Below are 16688 nucleotides of genomic sequence, written 5' to 3'. Positions count from 1 at the left end.
AAACCCAAATCTTTGTAGGGTAAGCCGTATAAACTGCCAGCTGACCCGGTCAAACGCCTTTTCAGCGTCGGTCGTGACCAGAGCCAGCGGCTTGTTGTTCACGTGGGCATGGGTGATTAATTGTAAGACCTTGAGGGTGTTGTCCCTAGCTTCACGAGAGGGGATGAAGCCCACCTGCTCAGTGGAGATCAAGTCTGGTAAACATCTGTTAAGCCGAGTGGCCAAGATCTTCGCTAGTACCTTAACATCTGAATTGAGCAACGAGATTGGTCTATAGCTCTCAGGTCTCTCCGGGGGTTTCCCCGGCTTGGATATCACAGCTATATGGGCCTCAAGCATGGTTTCAGGGAGGACAGGGGAGTCCGCCAAGGTGTTAAACATATCTGTAAGCTTTGGGGCCAGAATATCAGCGTATAGTTTGTAGTACCGGAGGCCAAAGCCGTCCGGCCCTGGAGATTTTCCAGTTGGGAGATCTTTTATAGCTTTGAGGACTTCCTCGCAAGTGAATGGAGAGTCAAGAGACTCAGAGTCCGTCTTAGACAGAATCGGGAGCTCTGTGTTTTCAAGATATGCCTTTGTGTGGGCTTCCTCTTCCTCAGGGTTATGAGGAACCTGACCCGCTCGGTTAGGGCCAGGCAGGTTATAAAGGGACTCGTAATAGGCCCTGAAACACTCTGCTATGGAGTTGCCATCCGACTTTTTACTTCCTTGATCGTCATTTAAGTGAAGCACATATGTTCTTAATCTCTTTCTAGCAATAGCTCTGGCCAACATTTTGCCGGGCTTGTCGCCCTGTTCAAAGTAGAGTTGTCTGAGCATGAGTCTGTTTTTGATACCCTTCTTGGAGAAAGTGTAGCAAATTACGCCTTGTGGAGAGAAGGTGCGTCAACCGCCCTTCATCTTGTGGGTGAGCCTTGTGATCCATTTCCACTCGATCCACCTGCGATAGCAAGCTGTCATAGCGTTCCCTACCTAGTCTCTTAAGCTTTGCTTTGTGCTTGATCAGCAAGCCTCTAATGGTGCACTTATGTGCTTCCCAAATTGTGGTATCTTTTATATGTGCTGAAGTATTAAGAAGAAAGAACTCAGACAAAGCTTTCCTAATTTCCATTTGGAATATCGGGTCTGCCAAGAGCGTGTCGTCCAGTTTCCACACAAAAGGGGTAACCGGGGCTGTAGGCCACTGTATGGAGCAAGACACCAGAGCGTGATCGGACCAAGTGATCGCTAGGATATTGCTACTTCTAGTGATGATTAGACCCGTAGAGTTTGTGTAAAGGTAATCAATCCTAGAGTATTTCCGGTGCGGATGTGAGTAAAAAGTGTAGTTTTTTACTTGCGGATGATGCGTACGCCAAATATCATGTAAGGCTAGATCTGCCATAGTTGTGGCAATGCGCCTGCGTACTTTCTGCGGGGCGCTTGAGATACCATTGTTGGTGTCAAGTGAGGGATCGAGTGAGGCATTAAAATCTCCACCTAGGAATAGAATGCCAATACGAAGCTCTAATATTTTATTAGAGACCTTTTGCAGGAAGAGGTGCTGGGATACATTAGGGCAGTAGACATTCACCAGTGTGATAGGTCTTCCAAATAGGGATCCGGTTATGAGTATGAATCTACCCTCCGGATCTCTGTGAACCTGAGCCAACTGAAATTGTATACCTCCTCGAATGAGAATTCCCACCCCGTTTTTTTTATTTGGGCCTGAGGCAAAGTATGCAGTAGGGTATGACCGACTAAACCATTTAGGTTCTCGAGTGATCGAGAAGTGGGTTTCTTGCAAATACACTATATCCGCTCCCATTCTTTGCAGATCTTTGAGTACTATGGATCGCTTGTTGGGGCTATTTAAGCCTTTTGTATTTATGGAGAGGAGCTGTAATGGGTGGGATCTAGCGGGTCGCTGCGCCATTTTGTGGGGTTAGTGCTAAGAACGAGTAGAGAGGAAGGAATCTCCAAGGAGGGGCGCTCAAGGGGACCTGGAAAGCAAGGTGCAGATGGAGATGGGAGGGGATGGGGAAGAGGAGGGGGAGAAGAAAAAGAAAAAAAAAGTTTTTTTAGAGAAAGTAGGAAGAGTTTATCTAGATAAGAAAGAGGGAAGTAAAAGAAGTGTTCTGCTCAAACTCAATTAAATGTAGGACAGAACTGAAGAATTGCAACAAAAAACAATCACGTTCTGCATTACTCAATGCAGTCTATGTATCAATTACAATACCAAAAACAGGGGTAGTTGTCCCTGCATGTCTTGCCTGATCTATAAACATATAACATCATTTTCTTTTTAACTAGTAACAATCTAAATAAGATAACATTAAAATAAATAATGGTAAATTACCATGCATAGAAGTTGCATCCCGCCGACATCCTCTATATTATTGTGTAAACTGAGTAAGATGTTCTCCCCTGTTTATGAAGGCTGATGTGCGCGCTACTATGTTATACTATCAAGTAGGTGCTATTTATCCTTTCCTGAGTTGTTTTCTATGCGTTGGCGTTATTTGGCTTGAGTAGGAGGCCTGTATGTGCTAAGGACCAAAGTGGTCTAAATAAAGTAAATAGCCTATCCTGTGGAAGCTGTGAGTCTTCAAACCACAGGGGAGCGTATCTGAATGAGTTCTGGTATGAGGCTATGCTATTATATATCTACATTCCTATGCTGTGAGTGTAGCAACACACTGCCTTAAGGTTATCGATTTTGGGGCTGTCCCAACCCGACTACCATCAGTACACATAGAAGAACTGAGTGTGGCTATTCATATATGTTCTTGGTGAAATGCTAAGACTAGCGACTTAAAAGTCTGACTGTTGGACCCCGTCCAAATAGCAGTAGTTACCTGTATTGTAGTAATAATGCTTTGTACCTAAAAAACAGCGTTAACATATTCTAAATACAGTGCAGTATGTGATTTTAGGAAATAAACTTATCTAGACATAAGGCAGTTCAATCAGGCTGTGTGGTAACATTATGATCAGTCACCCAGGCGGGATGTCCATAGAGTCCCGGTCCACAAGAGTGTCCTGTATATTTTAGAGAATCTTAAACCAACTGTGCATAATAAGGACTAATTATAACTATTCATATATGGTCTTGATGAAATACTAAGACTAAGGACTTAAAGGTCTGACTGTTGTGCCCTGTCCACATAGCAGTGGTTACCTGTGTTGCAATAATAATGCTTTGTACATAGAAAACAGCGTTAACATATTCTAAATACAGTGCAGTAGGTTATTTTAGGAAATAAACTTATCAAGACTCATAGCAGTTCAATCAGGCTGTATGGTGACATTATGATCTATCACCCAGACAGGATGTCCATAGAGTCCCGGTCCACAAAAGTGTCCTGTGTATGTTAGAGGATCTTAAACTAACCATGCATAATAAGAAAACATTAACAAATATACATACGTCCCTGAGGTTCCTATATATCAGGTCTGTAGACAGGCTCCACTGTGGGGAGGATGCATGGGTAGAGTCAGTCATACGGGATCACCTCAGTTAGAATGGTAAGGGCGCTGAGGTCAGCTCAAGCGAGCTTGCAAAGATAGCAGAGCTCTCTATTCAGGGTTGCTAAGCTTCTGCCTGGTGTCTGTTAGGAGGTGCGGCTTCGTCCTCCCTGGGTGGGCTGATGTCCAAGCCCAGGACCCGTGCAAAGCTTGGGATGTCTTCCTGAGACCTGAGGATGTGAGCTACGTTATCCTTAGTAGCTATAAGGCTGGTGGGAAATCCCCATCTATATGGGATCCGCTTATCCCTGAGTGCTGAAGTAATGTGTCTTAAGTCTCGCCGTTTTTGCAGTGTTGCTGGGCATAAGTCTGAAAACACTTGTATTTCTGTTCCCCTAAACCTTAGTGGGTGTTTAGCCCTTGCAAATTTGAGCACCTCTTCCTTATCCTTGAATGAGAGAAATTTAATTATAATGTCCCTGGGAGGGGCTCTGTTAGGGGGTTTGGGGCGTAATGCCCGATGTGCCCTTTCTATTTGTACATCCTGGGCCATGGGGTCGTTTATGAGGTATTTGATGAATTCCTGGATGTATTGTTGGAGGGATGGGGGGTCAACAGCCTCTGGGATGCCTCTCAGCCTTAAATTACTCCTCCTGCTCCTGTTCTCTAGATCCTCTATCCTGTCCATAAGGCTCAGCACAGTTCCCTCCTGGGCTTGTATATAACTTGCTTGCTGCTGCATGTCTGAGCTTAAGGTTTCTTGCTTTTCTTCAATTTGAGTAACCCGCCTGCTTACTGCTCCTATGTCTCTCCTAAGTTCCCCAAACATGTTTTTAAAGTCCAGCATAGCATTTTTAATATCATCTTTAGATGAGAGATGCAGTATATCATTTTTCGTGAGGTATCCCTGTGATTGTACACAGTGTTCATGATCTGTTGCTGAAGTTAGTTTTTGCTGTCCAGTGTTGTCTTGGGGGGATTTATTAACAGGAACTGGTGGTTCTGCTGAGATCAGGAAATTCTCCATAACAGAGGAATGTGACCCTTTTTGGATTTTGGTGTTCTTTTTGCTGGCCATGCTGCACAAGATTTCTTGCACTCTAGTTATGTCTCTGTGTGGCCTAGCACCCTGCGGTATTGTTTAAGGTGCCTCCTATGTGAAATTCAAGATAGGGATTAGGCGACCCTCCAGGCCTGTATAATGTGGCCACTTGTCTGATACAGACTCATGCGGTCTGCGAATGCTATCTGCCGTTATATGGAGGCAATCTGCTATGCGGCTATTTTGTGTATGTCACTTAGTTTCTATGGGACTTGCACCCTGCCCGTGTCTTAGAAAGCCCCAAAGGTCTGTGAGCTTACCGCTGTCTGGTAGCGTGGTCCGCAGAACACAGGGCCAGCCGCTGCAGGCTTAGGAGAGGTGCGCCATCTCTGAGCCGCTGTTTCAGCAACGCGATCACTGTCTGTGGGCCTATGCTGCTGAGGTGTCTGCGTACACACGTGTGTGCGGCCTATTTCATCAAGGTCCGATCGCGGCTGTAAAAGAAGGCCGGCAAAGGAGCGGGTGCGTCTAAGATGGCTCTCACTGTTCCGGAGACCCCCGCCAGGTTCACAGCAGACCGGGTATTAGTTATTCTGCGGCGGGAGTCGGGTATCCGATGATAGGCACTGCACAGTGGGGTATCTTCCAGCTGTCCCTATATCTCTGCAGCCATAAGTCGCCACACCTCGCCACTTCACCAGGGGTCAGTTGAGAGCTGTGGGAGTCTTTTTATGCGTTACAAGCCCAGCTTTATTGATGTGGACGTTACTAGTTTAGGCAAAGCATGCTAGGGACTACAGAGCGCTAACAGAAAGCAGCCATCACGATCAGTGGCTAGGCTCCGCCCCATACACACATAGTTTTAATGGTAGGCTGTGTGCAGATGTATACTGTTATCGCTCCCTTTAAGACTGTGCATGTGGTGTGATTTTACCCACTAAAGGTTGTGTGTTCCTTCCCCTTAAAGACTGTGTGAACAGGCGGTGAGCTGCCCTTTAAGGTTGTGCTAGGTGTGCATGGTGTGAGCTGATTCTTTAATGCTGTGTGCATTGCGTGCAAGTTGTCCTTTTAAAGACTGGGTGTGGTGTGTGCGCACATGCCCCTGCCCCTTTAAGACCCAGCATCCCTTTAAGGCTGTGTGCGTTGCGTGTGGATGCATACTATTGCTCCCTTTAAAAGTGTGCGTGTACACCCACTAAAGGTTGCGTGTACCTGCCCCTTTAAGACTGTGTGAGCAGGTGCCAAGCTGTCCTTTAAGGTTGCCCTGTGTGAAAATTACTGTGATCTGTCCCTTTAAGATTGTGTGAGCAGGTGCTGAGCTGCCCTTTAAGGTTGTGCTGTGTGAACATTACTGTAATCTGTCTCTTTAATGCTGTGTGCATGTGGTGCAAGTTGTCCCTTTAAAGGCTGTGAGTACTCTGTGTGTTTGTGTTTGCGTGCATGTGCCACTGTCCTGTTAAGACAGAGTGTCCCTTTAAGGCTGCGTGCATCACGTGTGGATGCATACTATCGCTCCCTTTAAAACTGTATGTTTACCTACTAAAAGTTGTGTGTGCCTGCCCCTTTAAGACTGTGATTAACTGCTGAGCTGCCCTTTAAGGTTGCGCTGCATGAACATTACTGTCATCTGTCCCTTTAAGGCTCTGTGAGCAGGTGTTGAGCTGCCCTTTAAGGTTGCGCTGCCTGAACATTACTGTGATCTGTCCCTTTTTTGCTGTGTGCATGTGGTGCAAGTTGTCCCTTTAAAGGCTGTGAGTGCTCTGTGTTTTTGTGTGTGTGCACGTGTCACTGTCCTGTTAAGACAGAGCGTCCCTTTAAGGCTGCGTGCATCATGTGTGGATGCATACTATCACCCCTTTTAAACCTGTGCATGTTTACTCACTAAAGGTTGTGTGTGCCTGCCCCTTTACGACTATGTGAGCAGGTGTCGAACTGCCCTTTAAAGTTGAGCTGCGTGAACATTACTGCAATCTGTCCCTTTAAGACGGTGTGCGTGTGGTGCTAGTTGACCCTTTGAAAGCTGTGTGGGTTTTTGCCTGTCCCTTTAAGACTGTGTGACTAGGTGCTATACTGCCCTTTAAGGCTGTGATGTGTGAGCATTACTTTCTCAGCAGTTTGTACAGTGGGTACTGACAGAGCTGCTTTAAAGGGATAGTAAACACAAAACTTTTTTTAATCCCACTTAAATCTGCTTTATATTATATCAATCTTTCCAATTAACACTTATTAAACATTTTGTTTGGATTTCAGAATTTCTTATAAGAATATATAATATTGCCAAACCCATTATTATGCAAATTATAATGATGTTCTACTGAGGTAGAAACATCATGGCGGCCCGCAAGCGCAGTTCAGCAGGCTCCTGACAGACGCATGCGCATGTGCAGACCCTTATCTGCTCTCTCCGTCACATCACTATCAAGGCTCCGCCTCCAATGCACCGGATCTTGACTGACGCCGGAAGGGAGTTGCGCACTACAGAGGAGAAGTTTGAAGGTGCGCGGACAGAGCATCAGCTGCAGAAGAATAAGACAGGTAAGTATGCCAACTGCCCCTAGACCAACGAGCAAGGTGAATTATTTTTAATATGGGGATTATGTGTGGAGACTCCATCTGCACATGTGATGGTTGGGAAAAAATATATATGTTGCCAGTAAATTTTTGTAGACATTGCGCATGCGATGCCCTATAAATACAAGTGTGCATGCGATGTGGAGCAATTACAATATTTAAAGGGACAGTCTACACCAGAATTTTTATTGTTTTAAAAGATAGATAATCCCTTTATTACCCATTCCCCAGTTTGCATAACCAACACAGTTATATTAATATACTTTTAACCTCTGTGATTATCTTGTATCTAAGCCTCTGCAAACTGCCCCTTTATTTCAGTTCTTTTGACAGACTTGCAGTTTAGCCAATCAGTGCCTGCTCCCAGATAACTTCACGTGCACAAGCACAGTGTTATCTATATGAAATACGTGAACTAACAGCGTCTAGTGGTGAAAAACTGTTAAAATGCATTCTGAAAAGAGGTGGCCTTCAAGGTCTAAGAAATTAGCATATGAACCTGCTAGGTAAAGCTTTCAACTAAGAATACCAAGAGAACAAAGCAAAATAGGTGATAAAAGTAAATTGGAAAATTGTTTAAAATGACATGCCCTATCTGAATCATGAAAGTTTATTTTGGCCTAGACTGTCCCTTTAAATCACTGTTTGCAGCTACCTCTCCATTGGTTACTGCTCTTTTATGGTGGTTTACAAAGAACAAAAATAAGGGATTTAGAAACTTCATTTTTTTAAAAAAAAATATATTTTTATTTTATTCCATATACAGGTATACCCCGCTCATACAGCAGGTTAGGGACCGGAGCCCCGCTGTAAAGTGGAAACCGCCTTAAAGTGAAACAAGGCAGTTTAAGCTTTATTTTCACTTGCCAGTGTGTTTAACCTTTTAACGCCGTTATGCCGTTCTATTCCGTCATATTTACACTGGGCTTTAAAGCCGTTATGACGGAATAGAACGTCATAACAAACGGCTGTCCTGAAGCCTTCTGTGCTTCAAGGACTTGATCGCGGTCTGGAGGGCGTTCCTAGGGTTGTAGGGACGCCCCCCAGATGCGATCCAATAATTGAAATCTCGCGATCGTATGCACGATCGCGTAGTTTCAATTTGTCTACATCGGAACAGGTGTTCCGATGTAGGCACTTTAACCCTGTCACGAAAGGGTTAAAACCTTGAAAACATGTTTGAACTAACATATATTAGGGGTGCAATAGTACTAAGTTTAGTTTAACACTAGCACAGCATAGTATTCAAATAGTACCTGTAAAATAGTGACAATTACTGTAGTAAAATTTTCCAGACTATAGCACTGAAACACTGGAATGCTGTAAACAGAGTGAACTGCACATAACAAAATAGTGCCAGTCACTTTTCTCACAATCTCACGAAGATTACAGCACTGTTTCAAAATCCTTGGAGGTTGAACTTCAGCTCTACAAAGCGCTGTATTAGCGAAGCGCTGTAAAGTGAAGCGCTGTAAAGTGCGTTTTACCTGTAGTATAATAATTATAACTGCGTTTTATTGATGTCATTATATGATACAATTTCTAACCCTTTAAGTGTCTGTGTACAGTAAACAGTTACAAATGTATAAAAACCTGTAGGCTGAGGGTTTGCTACAATGTACCCATGTAGGTGAGCAGATATGGCTGGCTGTGGAAAGTCTATGTGGAGAACAGGGACTTTAAATCCCAAAATATGGCTCCCCTTTTTGTTCCTAGAGACACAAAATTGCAGTATTGTTGGTAGCCCTCATCTGAACCCCCATGCCAATTTTTGAAGTAAAATAATGCGATATGGCCAAGAAAATAATTTAGACCGCTAAACTCAGATTGTACCAGAAAAAGTCTTATAAAGATATCCAATATAGCATGAGACAAAATTACATCACCTTGCTGCTGCTGCAGCAGGAAAGAAATAGGAAGTGGTTGGTCAAGAGATTGGCATTATTACCGTGTACTATGATCTGATTGGTTGTACTGTTATACTATGTTGCTTTTTTCTGTACTTGTATTACTGCTGGAGTTATGAAAGTAAAGCAAACTATTAGCCTCCTGTCTTGTCATAAAATGTTGGATTGCATGTCAATTAAAATATATAAACAAGCACACAAATTTATTCGTATATGTCCTATTGAATATGTCATAATAATAATAATATTATAATGCGTGCCTCTGGAGTATTGCAGTATTTTAAATAGGGTCCACAGTACAGAACATGTGATGTAACACAGACTTGCTTACAAAAAGTATATTAGAGATGCTATTTGGTTTGTAGGAGAAAATCAACGAGCACTAAGAAATTAACAACTATTCACAAAATAGTTTTATTCACATTCACAGTTTTCGTGTTGAATTCAGTTACCTCCACAAACTCAAATTTTCCTCTTCAGAGGAGCAGCACATAAGTCAACTAAATTACTTATTTTGTTACTTCAGAGACGAGTACAGGCAGCGTACGAACAGTACGAACCGACCACATTCTATGAAAACACAGAACAACTGTTGTCAATAAAGTTATAAAAAAAAGTTCGTCATTTGGAGGCGTAGCCTTGACCGAGTGGTGTCGCAGCATTAGACTGTGGCAAGGAAGAGAGGACGAGCGCGCAGTCAGATAGAAGGGGGCGTGTACCAAGGGCGGGTCTACTCCTCGAACACTTCCCCAGGTAGGTGGCGCTGCAGAGCGGGCAGAGTTTTGGCAGCTGCTGCACAGACCGAGACAGGAGGAAATATTTACTCCAGCTAAAAAATTATATACGTAAAAGAATAATTATTATACGAACCTAAAAGTGCAACTGGGGCAGGGGTTCCTGGTGTGGCATAAGGAGCGCCGACCTTTCCTGTTCCTTGTTCGCTGGGGGTCCAGGGGTTGAAAACCTCCCTGGGGGGAAAAGGGTGCTGAAGACCCCCCGAGGTAAGGAGCTGCACATTGGGTGCTGCAAACATTAGTAACATGGACTTTTAAAAGCCGCCTGTGCGCATTTGTGCTATATAAGGGGACGTGACAGCAGTGCATGGGGATCATATCTGTCATGTTGGTTGTTTATAGTAGCTGTTCATATGATTGGGGACTCAATAACTGTCACCCTGATAACTGTGTAATGGGGGGACCATATCTCTGTGTGATATGGAGTTATAACTGTCATTTTGATCATATTTATTAGACTAATGTGTGAGTGGGATCATTACAGTCCGTGTCTTTGGTATAGTGTGTGTTGAAGGGGGGGGGGGGGGCGTAGATGTCACTGAAATAGGGCTCATGCTTGTCAGTGTGATTGCATGATAATTTCTGTAATTCAACTGGGATATTAGCAGTAAATACAATGACGACATATCTGTTAGTGTGATGATGGTATTATAACTGACTGATTGGGGGACCTTACCTGTCACTGTATTTTGAGTGTTATAGATGACAGTGGGTCACAGTTGTCATTTTGACTGGTGGAATCATTGGTTGTCAGGGTGCTGTGACAAGGGGAATCAAACATGCCAATAGGAGTTGTATGATTGCTTATATGGTGAGGCTTATATAGTGTCAGTGTGTTTGGGGGGTTATAGTTGCCAATGTAATTGGGGGGGGGGGGCAGCTGTCAGTTTGTTTGAAGATATTATAGCTGTCAGTTTGTTTTGGGGAATTATTGCAGTCAATGTGAAAAGGCTGTTATCCCTGTCACTGTAATTGGTGCAGATCAAATCTGTTAATGTTACAGGGTTTTCACTTAGTTGTGGGATTCTTGGCTGTCAATTTTCTTTTGAGTGTGGGTATGCATTTATTACTTACGTTATAGTGTTTGTTCGTCACATTGTTTTATTGTGGCATGGATATAAAAATTATAAAAGTATTTAAGATCTGAATAACAGTGTTGTGAAAGTGTTTATGGTGATTGGAGTCTGGCTATAATTATGTTATTCAGGGATGTGTTAGGTTATAGCATTTTCATGTTTTGAAAGTTCATCTGGCTTTTAATGTGATGAATGGGGTCCCCAGACTGGTAACATGAGCAAAGCAAACAGATTTTTAAAGGGAAAGGAAACCCCAAAAATGTCTCTCATGATTTGGATAGAACATACAGTTTTAAACAACTTTCCAATTTACATCTATTATCAAATTTACTTAAAGGGACAGTATACACTCATTTTCATATAACTGCATGTAATAGACACTACTATAAAGAATAAGATGCACAGATACTGATATAAAAATCCAGTATAAAACTATTTAAAAACTTACTTAGAAGCTCTCAGTTTAGCTCTGTTGAAAAGTTAGCTGGAAAGCCCACTGCAAGTGGGAAATAAAATTCTATTGCATATGAAAAGACCCTTTACACAAACAGGAGCAAGCTGGAGAAGGTAGCTGACGGTATTCACATAAAATTTTGGGGCTTGGTTAGGAGTCTGAAAATCAGAGCAATGTTATTTAAAAATAAGCAAAACTATACATTTAAAAAAAAAACAAAAAACAACTTTATGGGCTATATAAATAGATCATCTACAAAACATTTATGCAAAGAAAAAATGAGTGTATAATGTCCCTTTAATTCTCTTGTTATACTTTGCTGAAGGAATAGCATTGCACTACTGGCATTTACATGAACACATCTAGTTAGCCAATCGCGAGAGACAAATTTGTGCAGGCACCAATCAGCAACTGGTTAGATTAGATTTGTCCAATGCTGAAGGTTGATTAAATACATATCAAGTCCGCGCTTATCATATAGGAGTGAGGGTCTTGGGTTACTGTGGAGCATTGTTAATTCCATCTTGGCTTGTGTTTCGTAGGGTCCTAGCTGTGTCAGAAGCTTGGCTGTACACTTCTGGCTATGTTGACATATCTGTTTATAGCAGTCTTTTTATAGGACCTTGCCTGTTTGCTGTTCTTAGGCTCTTCATTAGCTTAGTATGTATACTTGTGAGGGATCTGCTTTTATTTAGTACTGTGTATAGTCACTCAAATTGCTCTTCAAGGTATCATTGTTTAAAGTGTCATACTTACCCCCAAGGCAGCAGTTAGCTGCAGGCAATGTGTTGCTTAGAGTGATGTTCTCAGCCCCATTACTTTCATCTTTCCTTGTTTTGTATGTGTAAAAAATCCAGTCATATGCAAAGCCTTATAGTGTGTTTCTGGGTTTCTTATACCCATAGGCATTGACCAGTCTTTCTTAACCTTGTACCATTCATTGCAAAATGCTTTAACTTATTATTTTCTATGCAGCTCTTTTAGCACTTTTCTACATAAATGTTAGTGTCATCCGATGCAAAATGTTGCAAAAGGCTATAAAGTGGATGGCAATGCTGTTCTATATTCTTCAATACTGGATTCTGTACAAGCTGTTTGTGACTATCCACCATTTTTTTTGTCAATATATTAGTTAAACCAGAACTTTACAAATGTTGGCTTGTAATCCTTTTGGGTTATTCTCCTTATTCAGGCTCCTGTGTTTGACTCCTCTAAGTATGTGAATTCTTGCTGGTTCCAAAATTTGATATGCATTTGTCAACCCCTGCATTAAACTATGTCATTATAATAAGTGCTGACAATGGGTGAACTTTGCCATCTATTACAATTAATGAGCTTTTAAGACTTCTGTAGTTCCACTTTTTTATACTAGATTTTAACAGGCAGGGCCTAACACAATTGACATTTTGTAAGATTGGGACTTAATTAATTAATGCAAGAAAATAAATCTTCATCTAGGCAGGGGATGGTAAGGTGGTTTTGCAAGTTCTGTTTTGCAATAAACTGCAAGGTTACTGAATTGTGTATGTCACCTTGCTGTACTTTCTTTTTTTCTCTCATTTTTTTTTTTTTTGCAGAACACAACCGTCTTTAATAGATTAGAAGCGATGCCTTCCCTGTAAAGCTAACTATTAAAGGGACAGTCAAGTAAAAACTAAACTTTCATTATTCAAATACTGCAATTTAAAGGAACATGGAACTCAAAACATTTCCTTCATGATTCAGTTAAAGCATACAATTTTAACCCCTTAAGACTATAGGACGTAAGTTCTATGTCACAGGGTACTTTGCTCAACCTACCCTGTTGACGTAGTACCTACATTCAACCTTCTGCCTCATGCTGTGGTCTCCACTGTCAACTTTGACAACTAAGACTGCAGCCAGAGATAGAAGGCATCTGCCTTCATATGGTAAGAAAGAACTGATCAGTTTTCCTTAACCATATGAAGGCAGATTGCTGATGCAGACAGTGACACTCTGTGTCACTGTGTTGGCTAGTGGTGATGCCATGGGTGGTGTAGGAGGTGGGGAGGGGGGTACTTTACGATAAAGATTTTTTTTTTGGGAGGGATAGGCCACTACTCTACAGAAACGGATGAGGGAAGGGGACTATAGTGACAGTCAATGAGGGGGTGAGGGGGCGCAACATTACAAAAATATGAATAAATATTAAATTTAAAAAAAAAATCTGCAAACTGGGTACTGGCAGACAGTGGCTAGTACCTAAGATGGCAGCATCTAGTGAGAGGGGGGAGGGTTGGAGAGCTGTTTGGGGAGGGATTATTGAGGAGGATCGTCTACACTACAGAAATTGTAAAAAAAAATATTAGAAAAAAATATATAAAGATACTATTCCTAAACTTCATACTGGAAGACTGTCTACCAGTTACTAAGATGGTGGTGAGAGAGGGAAGAGAGCTGTTTGGGAGAAATCACATAGGGATCAGGGGTGGGAGGGTAATCTCTACACTATATCTAAAATTAACCTTACTAGCTACCTGATTTAACCCATTCACTGTCAGGAATATTAGAAGTCTGGTGTGCAGATGCAATTAGCAGCCTTCTAATTAACAAAAGCAATGACAAAGCCACGCATGACTGCTATTTCTGAACAAAGGGGATCCCAGAGAAGCTTTTACAACTATTTGTGTTAAGACTGCGCAAGCGGTATGTTAATAAGTTCAGTAATAAGTTTTTGATAAAGTTAACCATTTTTTCCATATGATCGCATTTGTCAGTGAAACAGGGGCATGAAATATACCAAAATAGGCCTAGATCACTTGTTTTCAAACCTGTCCTCAGGTCTCCCCAACAGGCCAGGTTTTCAGGATTACCTTGGGCAAGAGCAGGTAAAATAACTGTTTACTAAACAGCTGATTATTTCACCTGTTCTCCAGTTCAGATATCTTCAAAATGTGACCTGTTAGGGAGGCCTGAGGAAAGGTTTGAAAACCAGTGGCCTAGATCAGTGTTTCTCACCCGCGGTCCTCAAGCACCCCTAACAGGCCAGGTTTTCATTATAGCTGAACTAGTGCACAGGTGAAGTAATCAGCAGATCAGCAACCATGGTCATTAACCTGCTCTTACTAATGAGCTGATTATTTCACCTGTGCACTGGTTCAGCATATTATGAAAAACTGGCCTTTTGGGGTACTTGAGGACCGCTGTTATGAAACGCTGGCCTATCTCAATACCTTGGGTTGTCTATATATATATATATATATATATATATATATATATATATATATATATATATATATATATATATATATATATATATATATATATATATATATATATATATATATATATATATATATATATATATATAAATTTTGATAGGTAAAACACCTGATTCAAGTTGATTAGAATTGCATGCTCTATCTGAATCACACAAGTTGCATTGGATAATTATGGCTACAATAGTGTTGATAAGCATTTTAACAGCAGGAAAAATAATTAATTTGTCACATTACTTAAAGGGACAGTAAATTCAAAATTAAACTTAAATGGATTGGAAAGAGGATGTCAATTTAAGACACTTTTAAATTCACTTCTGTTATCAAATTTACTTTGCTCTTTTGTTATCCTTTATTGAACAGAACATGAAGACTACTGGAAGCTAGCTGTTGATTGGGGGCTACACACATTTGTCTCTTGTCACTGGCACAACTATGTATAACATTGCTATAAACATTGTTGCAAATTCTGCTGCCAAAGACACATCCCCTCTTCTCAGACTATCCAGGCTTACTCTTCAACAAAGGATACCAAGAGCACAAAGCAAGTTTCACAATAGAAATAAATTGGAAGATATTTAACACTGTATACTGTATCTAATTAACAAATGTTACATTTTGACTTTACTGTCCATTTGATGCAGATTGTGACATTTTGTTTTTGATGATCAGCAGATGATTATAAGCTCTAAAAAAAATAATTGATAATCAACATGTATTTACAATCCTTAATCTTTTGTATAGGTATAACATATCTAGGATGGAAATGAACCATCAAATTGTACATTATGTATTTTTCTTCCAAGTGTGTATATATATATATATATATATATTACGGTTGCACCGATACTAGTATCGGTACCGATACCAAGTATTTGCATGAGTACTTGTACTCATGCAAATGCACCGATACTTAAACCGATACCTCCACTTCCTACCCATATGTTATCTTGTGGCGTTTTTTCAAACTGCATGTTCCCATTTCATTTTAAACTGGAGTGGAAACTAAACTAAAAATTGTTTACTACTGTTCTGCCAATACAAATTGCTGTTTTCTCCAACATTGGTGTGTCCGGTCCACGGCGTCATCCATTACTTGTGGGAATATTCTCTTCCCCAACAGGAAATGGCAAAGAGCACAGCAAAAGCTGTCCATATAGCCCCTCCTCAGGCTCCGCCCCCCAGTCATTCTCTTTGCCGCTCTGAACAAGTAGCATCTCCACGGAGATGGTGAAGAGTATGTGGTGTTTAGTTGTAGTTTTTTATTCTTCTATCAAGAGTTTATTTTAAAATAGTGCTGGTTTGTACTATTTACTCTAAAACAGAAAGGGATGAAGAGTTCTGTTTAAAAGAGGAGTATGATTTTAGCAGCAGTAACTAAAATCAATTGCTGTTCCCACGCAGGACTGTTGAGCCCAGAGAACTTCAGTTGGGGGGAACAGTTTGCAGACTTTTCTGCTCAAGGTATGACTAGTCCATTTTCTAACAAGACTGTGTAATGCTAGAAGACTGTCATTTTCCCTCTTGGGGATCGGTAAGCCATTTTCTTAGACTCTTAACAGAATGCAGGCTTATTATGGGCTATACACTGGTTGACACTCTTGTGGGCTAAATCGATTGCTTTATTTAACTTTTTTATGAAGTTTGAAGTGATATTTCTAAACTTTTAGTGTGGGGAACGTTTTTAGACGCCAGGCAGTCATTTAGACACCTTCCCAGTCAGAAAGGGCCTTTCACTATAGTAGGCAGAGCCTCATTTTCGCGCCATAATTGCGCAGTTTCTTTTAGATGCAGTGCATGCAGCTGCATGTGAGAGGGTCTGGTGATCATTGAAAACATTCCTAGAAGGCTTAAATTGGTATCGTATAACCCCCAGGGACAGGTGGAGTCGCAGCAAACGCTGTAGCTGGGACTGTAGTGGATTAAATTGATTAAACGGCTCCGGTTTCCTCATTTAAGGGGTTAAAGGCTTGAAAATTGGGGTGCAATACTTTAAAAGCATTAAGACTCTGTGGTGAAAATTTGGTAAAGATTGGATATTTCCTTCATAGTTTTTCACATATTCAGAAATAAAGTGTGCTCTGTTTAACATTTAAAGAGACAGTAACGGTTTTGTTTAAAAACGTTTTTTTTTTGCATTATTAGCCTGTTTAAGCCT

The 16688-nt window shown here is 41.2% G+C and overlaps 1 protein-coding gene across 2 annotated transcripts in view; it reads left to right on the top strand.

The window, feature by feature from the left end:
• The first annotated feature begins 9832 nt into the window (after nucleotides 1-9832).
• Nucleotides 9833-16688, top strand: part of LOC128645807 (signal transducer and activator of transcription 5B) — a 981630-nt gene continuing 974774 nt past the window's right edge. For both annotated transcript variants that reach the window (XM_053699073.1, XM_053699081.1), the window contains exon 1: nucleotides 9833-9968. The gene's annotated coding sequence lies outside the window, so the exon portion shown is untranslated. The remainder of the gene's footprint in view (nucleotides 9969-16688) is intronic.

This window comes from Bombina bombina, chromosome 1 (assembly GCF_027579735.1).
Source record: "Bombina bombina isolate aBomBom1 chromosome 1, aBomBom1.pri, whole genome shotgun sequence".
NCBI classification, from domain to species: Eukaryota; Metazoa; Chordata; class Amphibia; order Anura; family Bombinatoridae; genus Bombina; species Bombina bombina.
The sequence above is the reverse complement of the archived record's forward strand: the minus strand, read 5'-3'. Positions and strand labels throughout refer to the sequence as shown.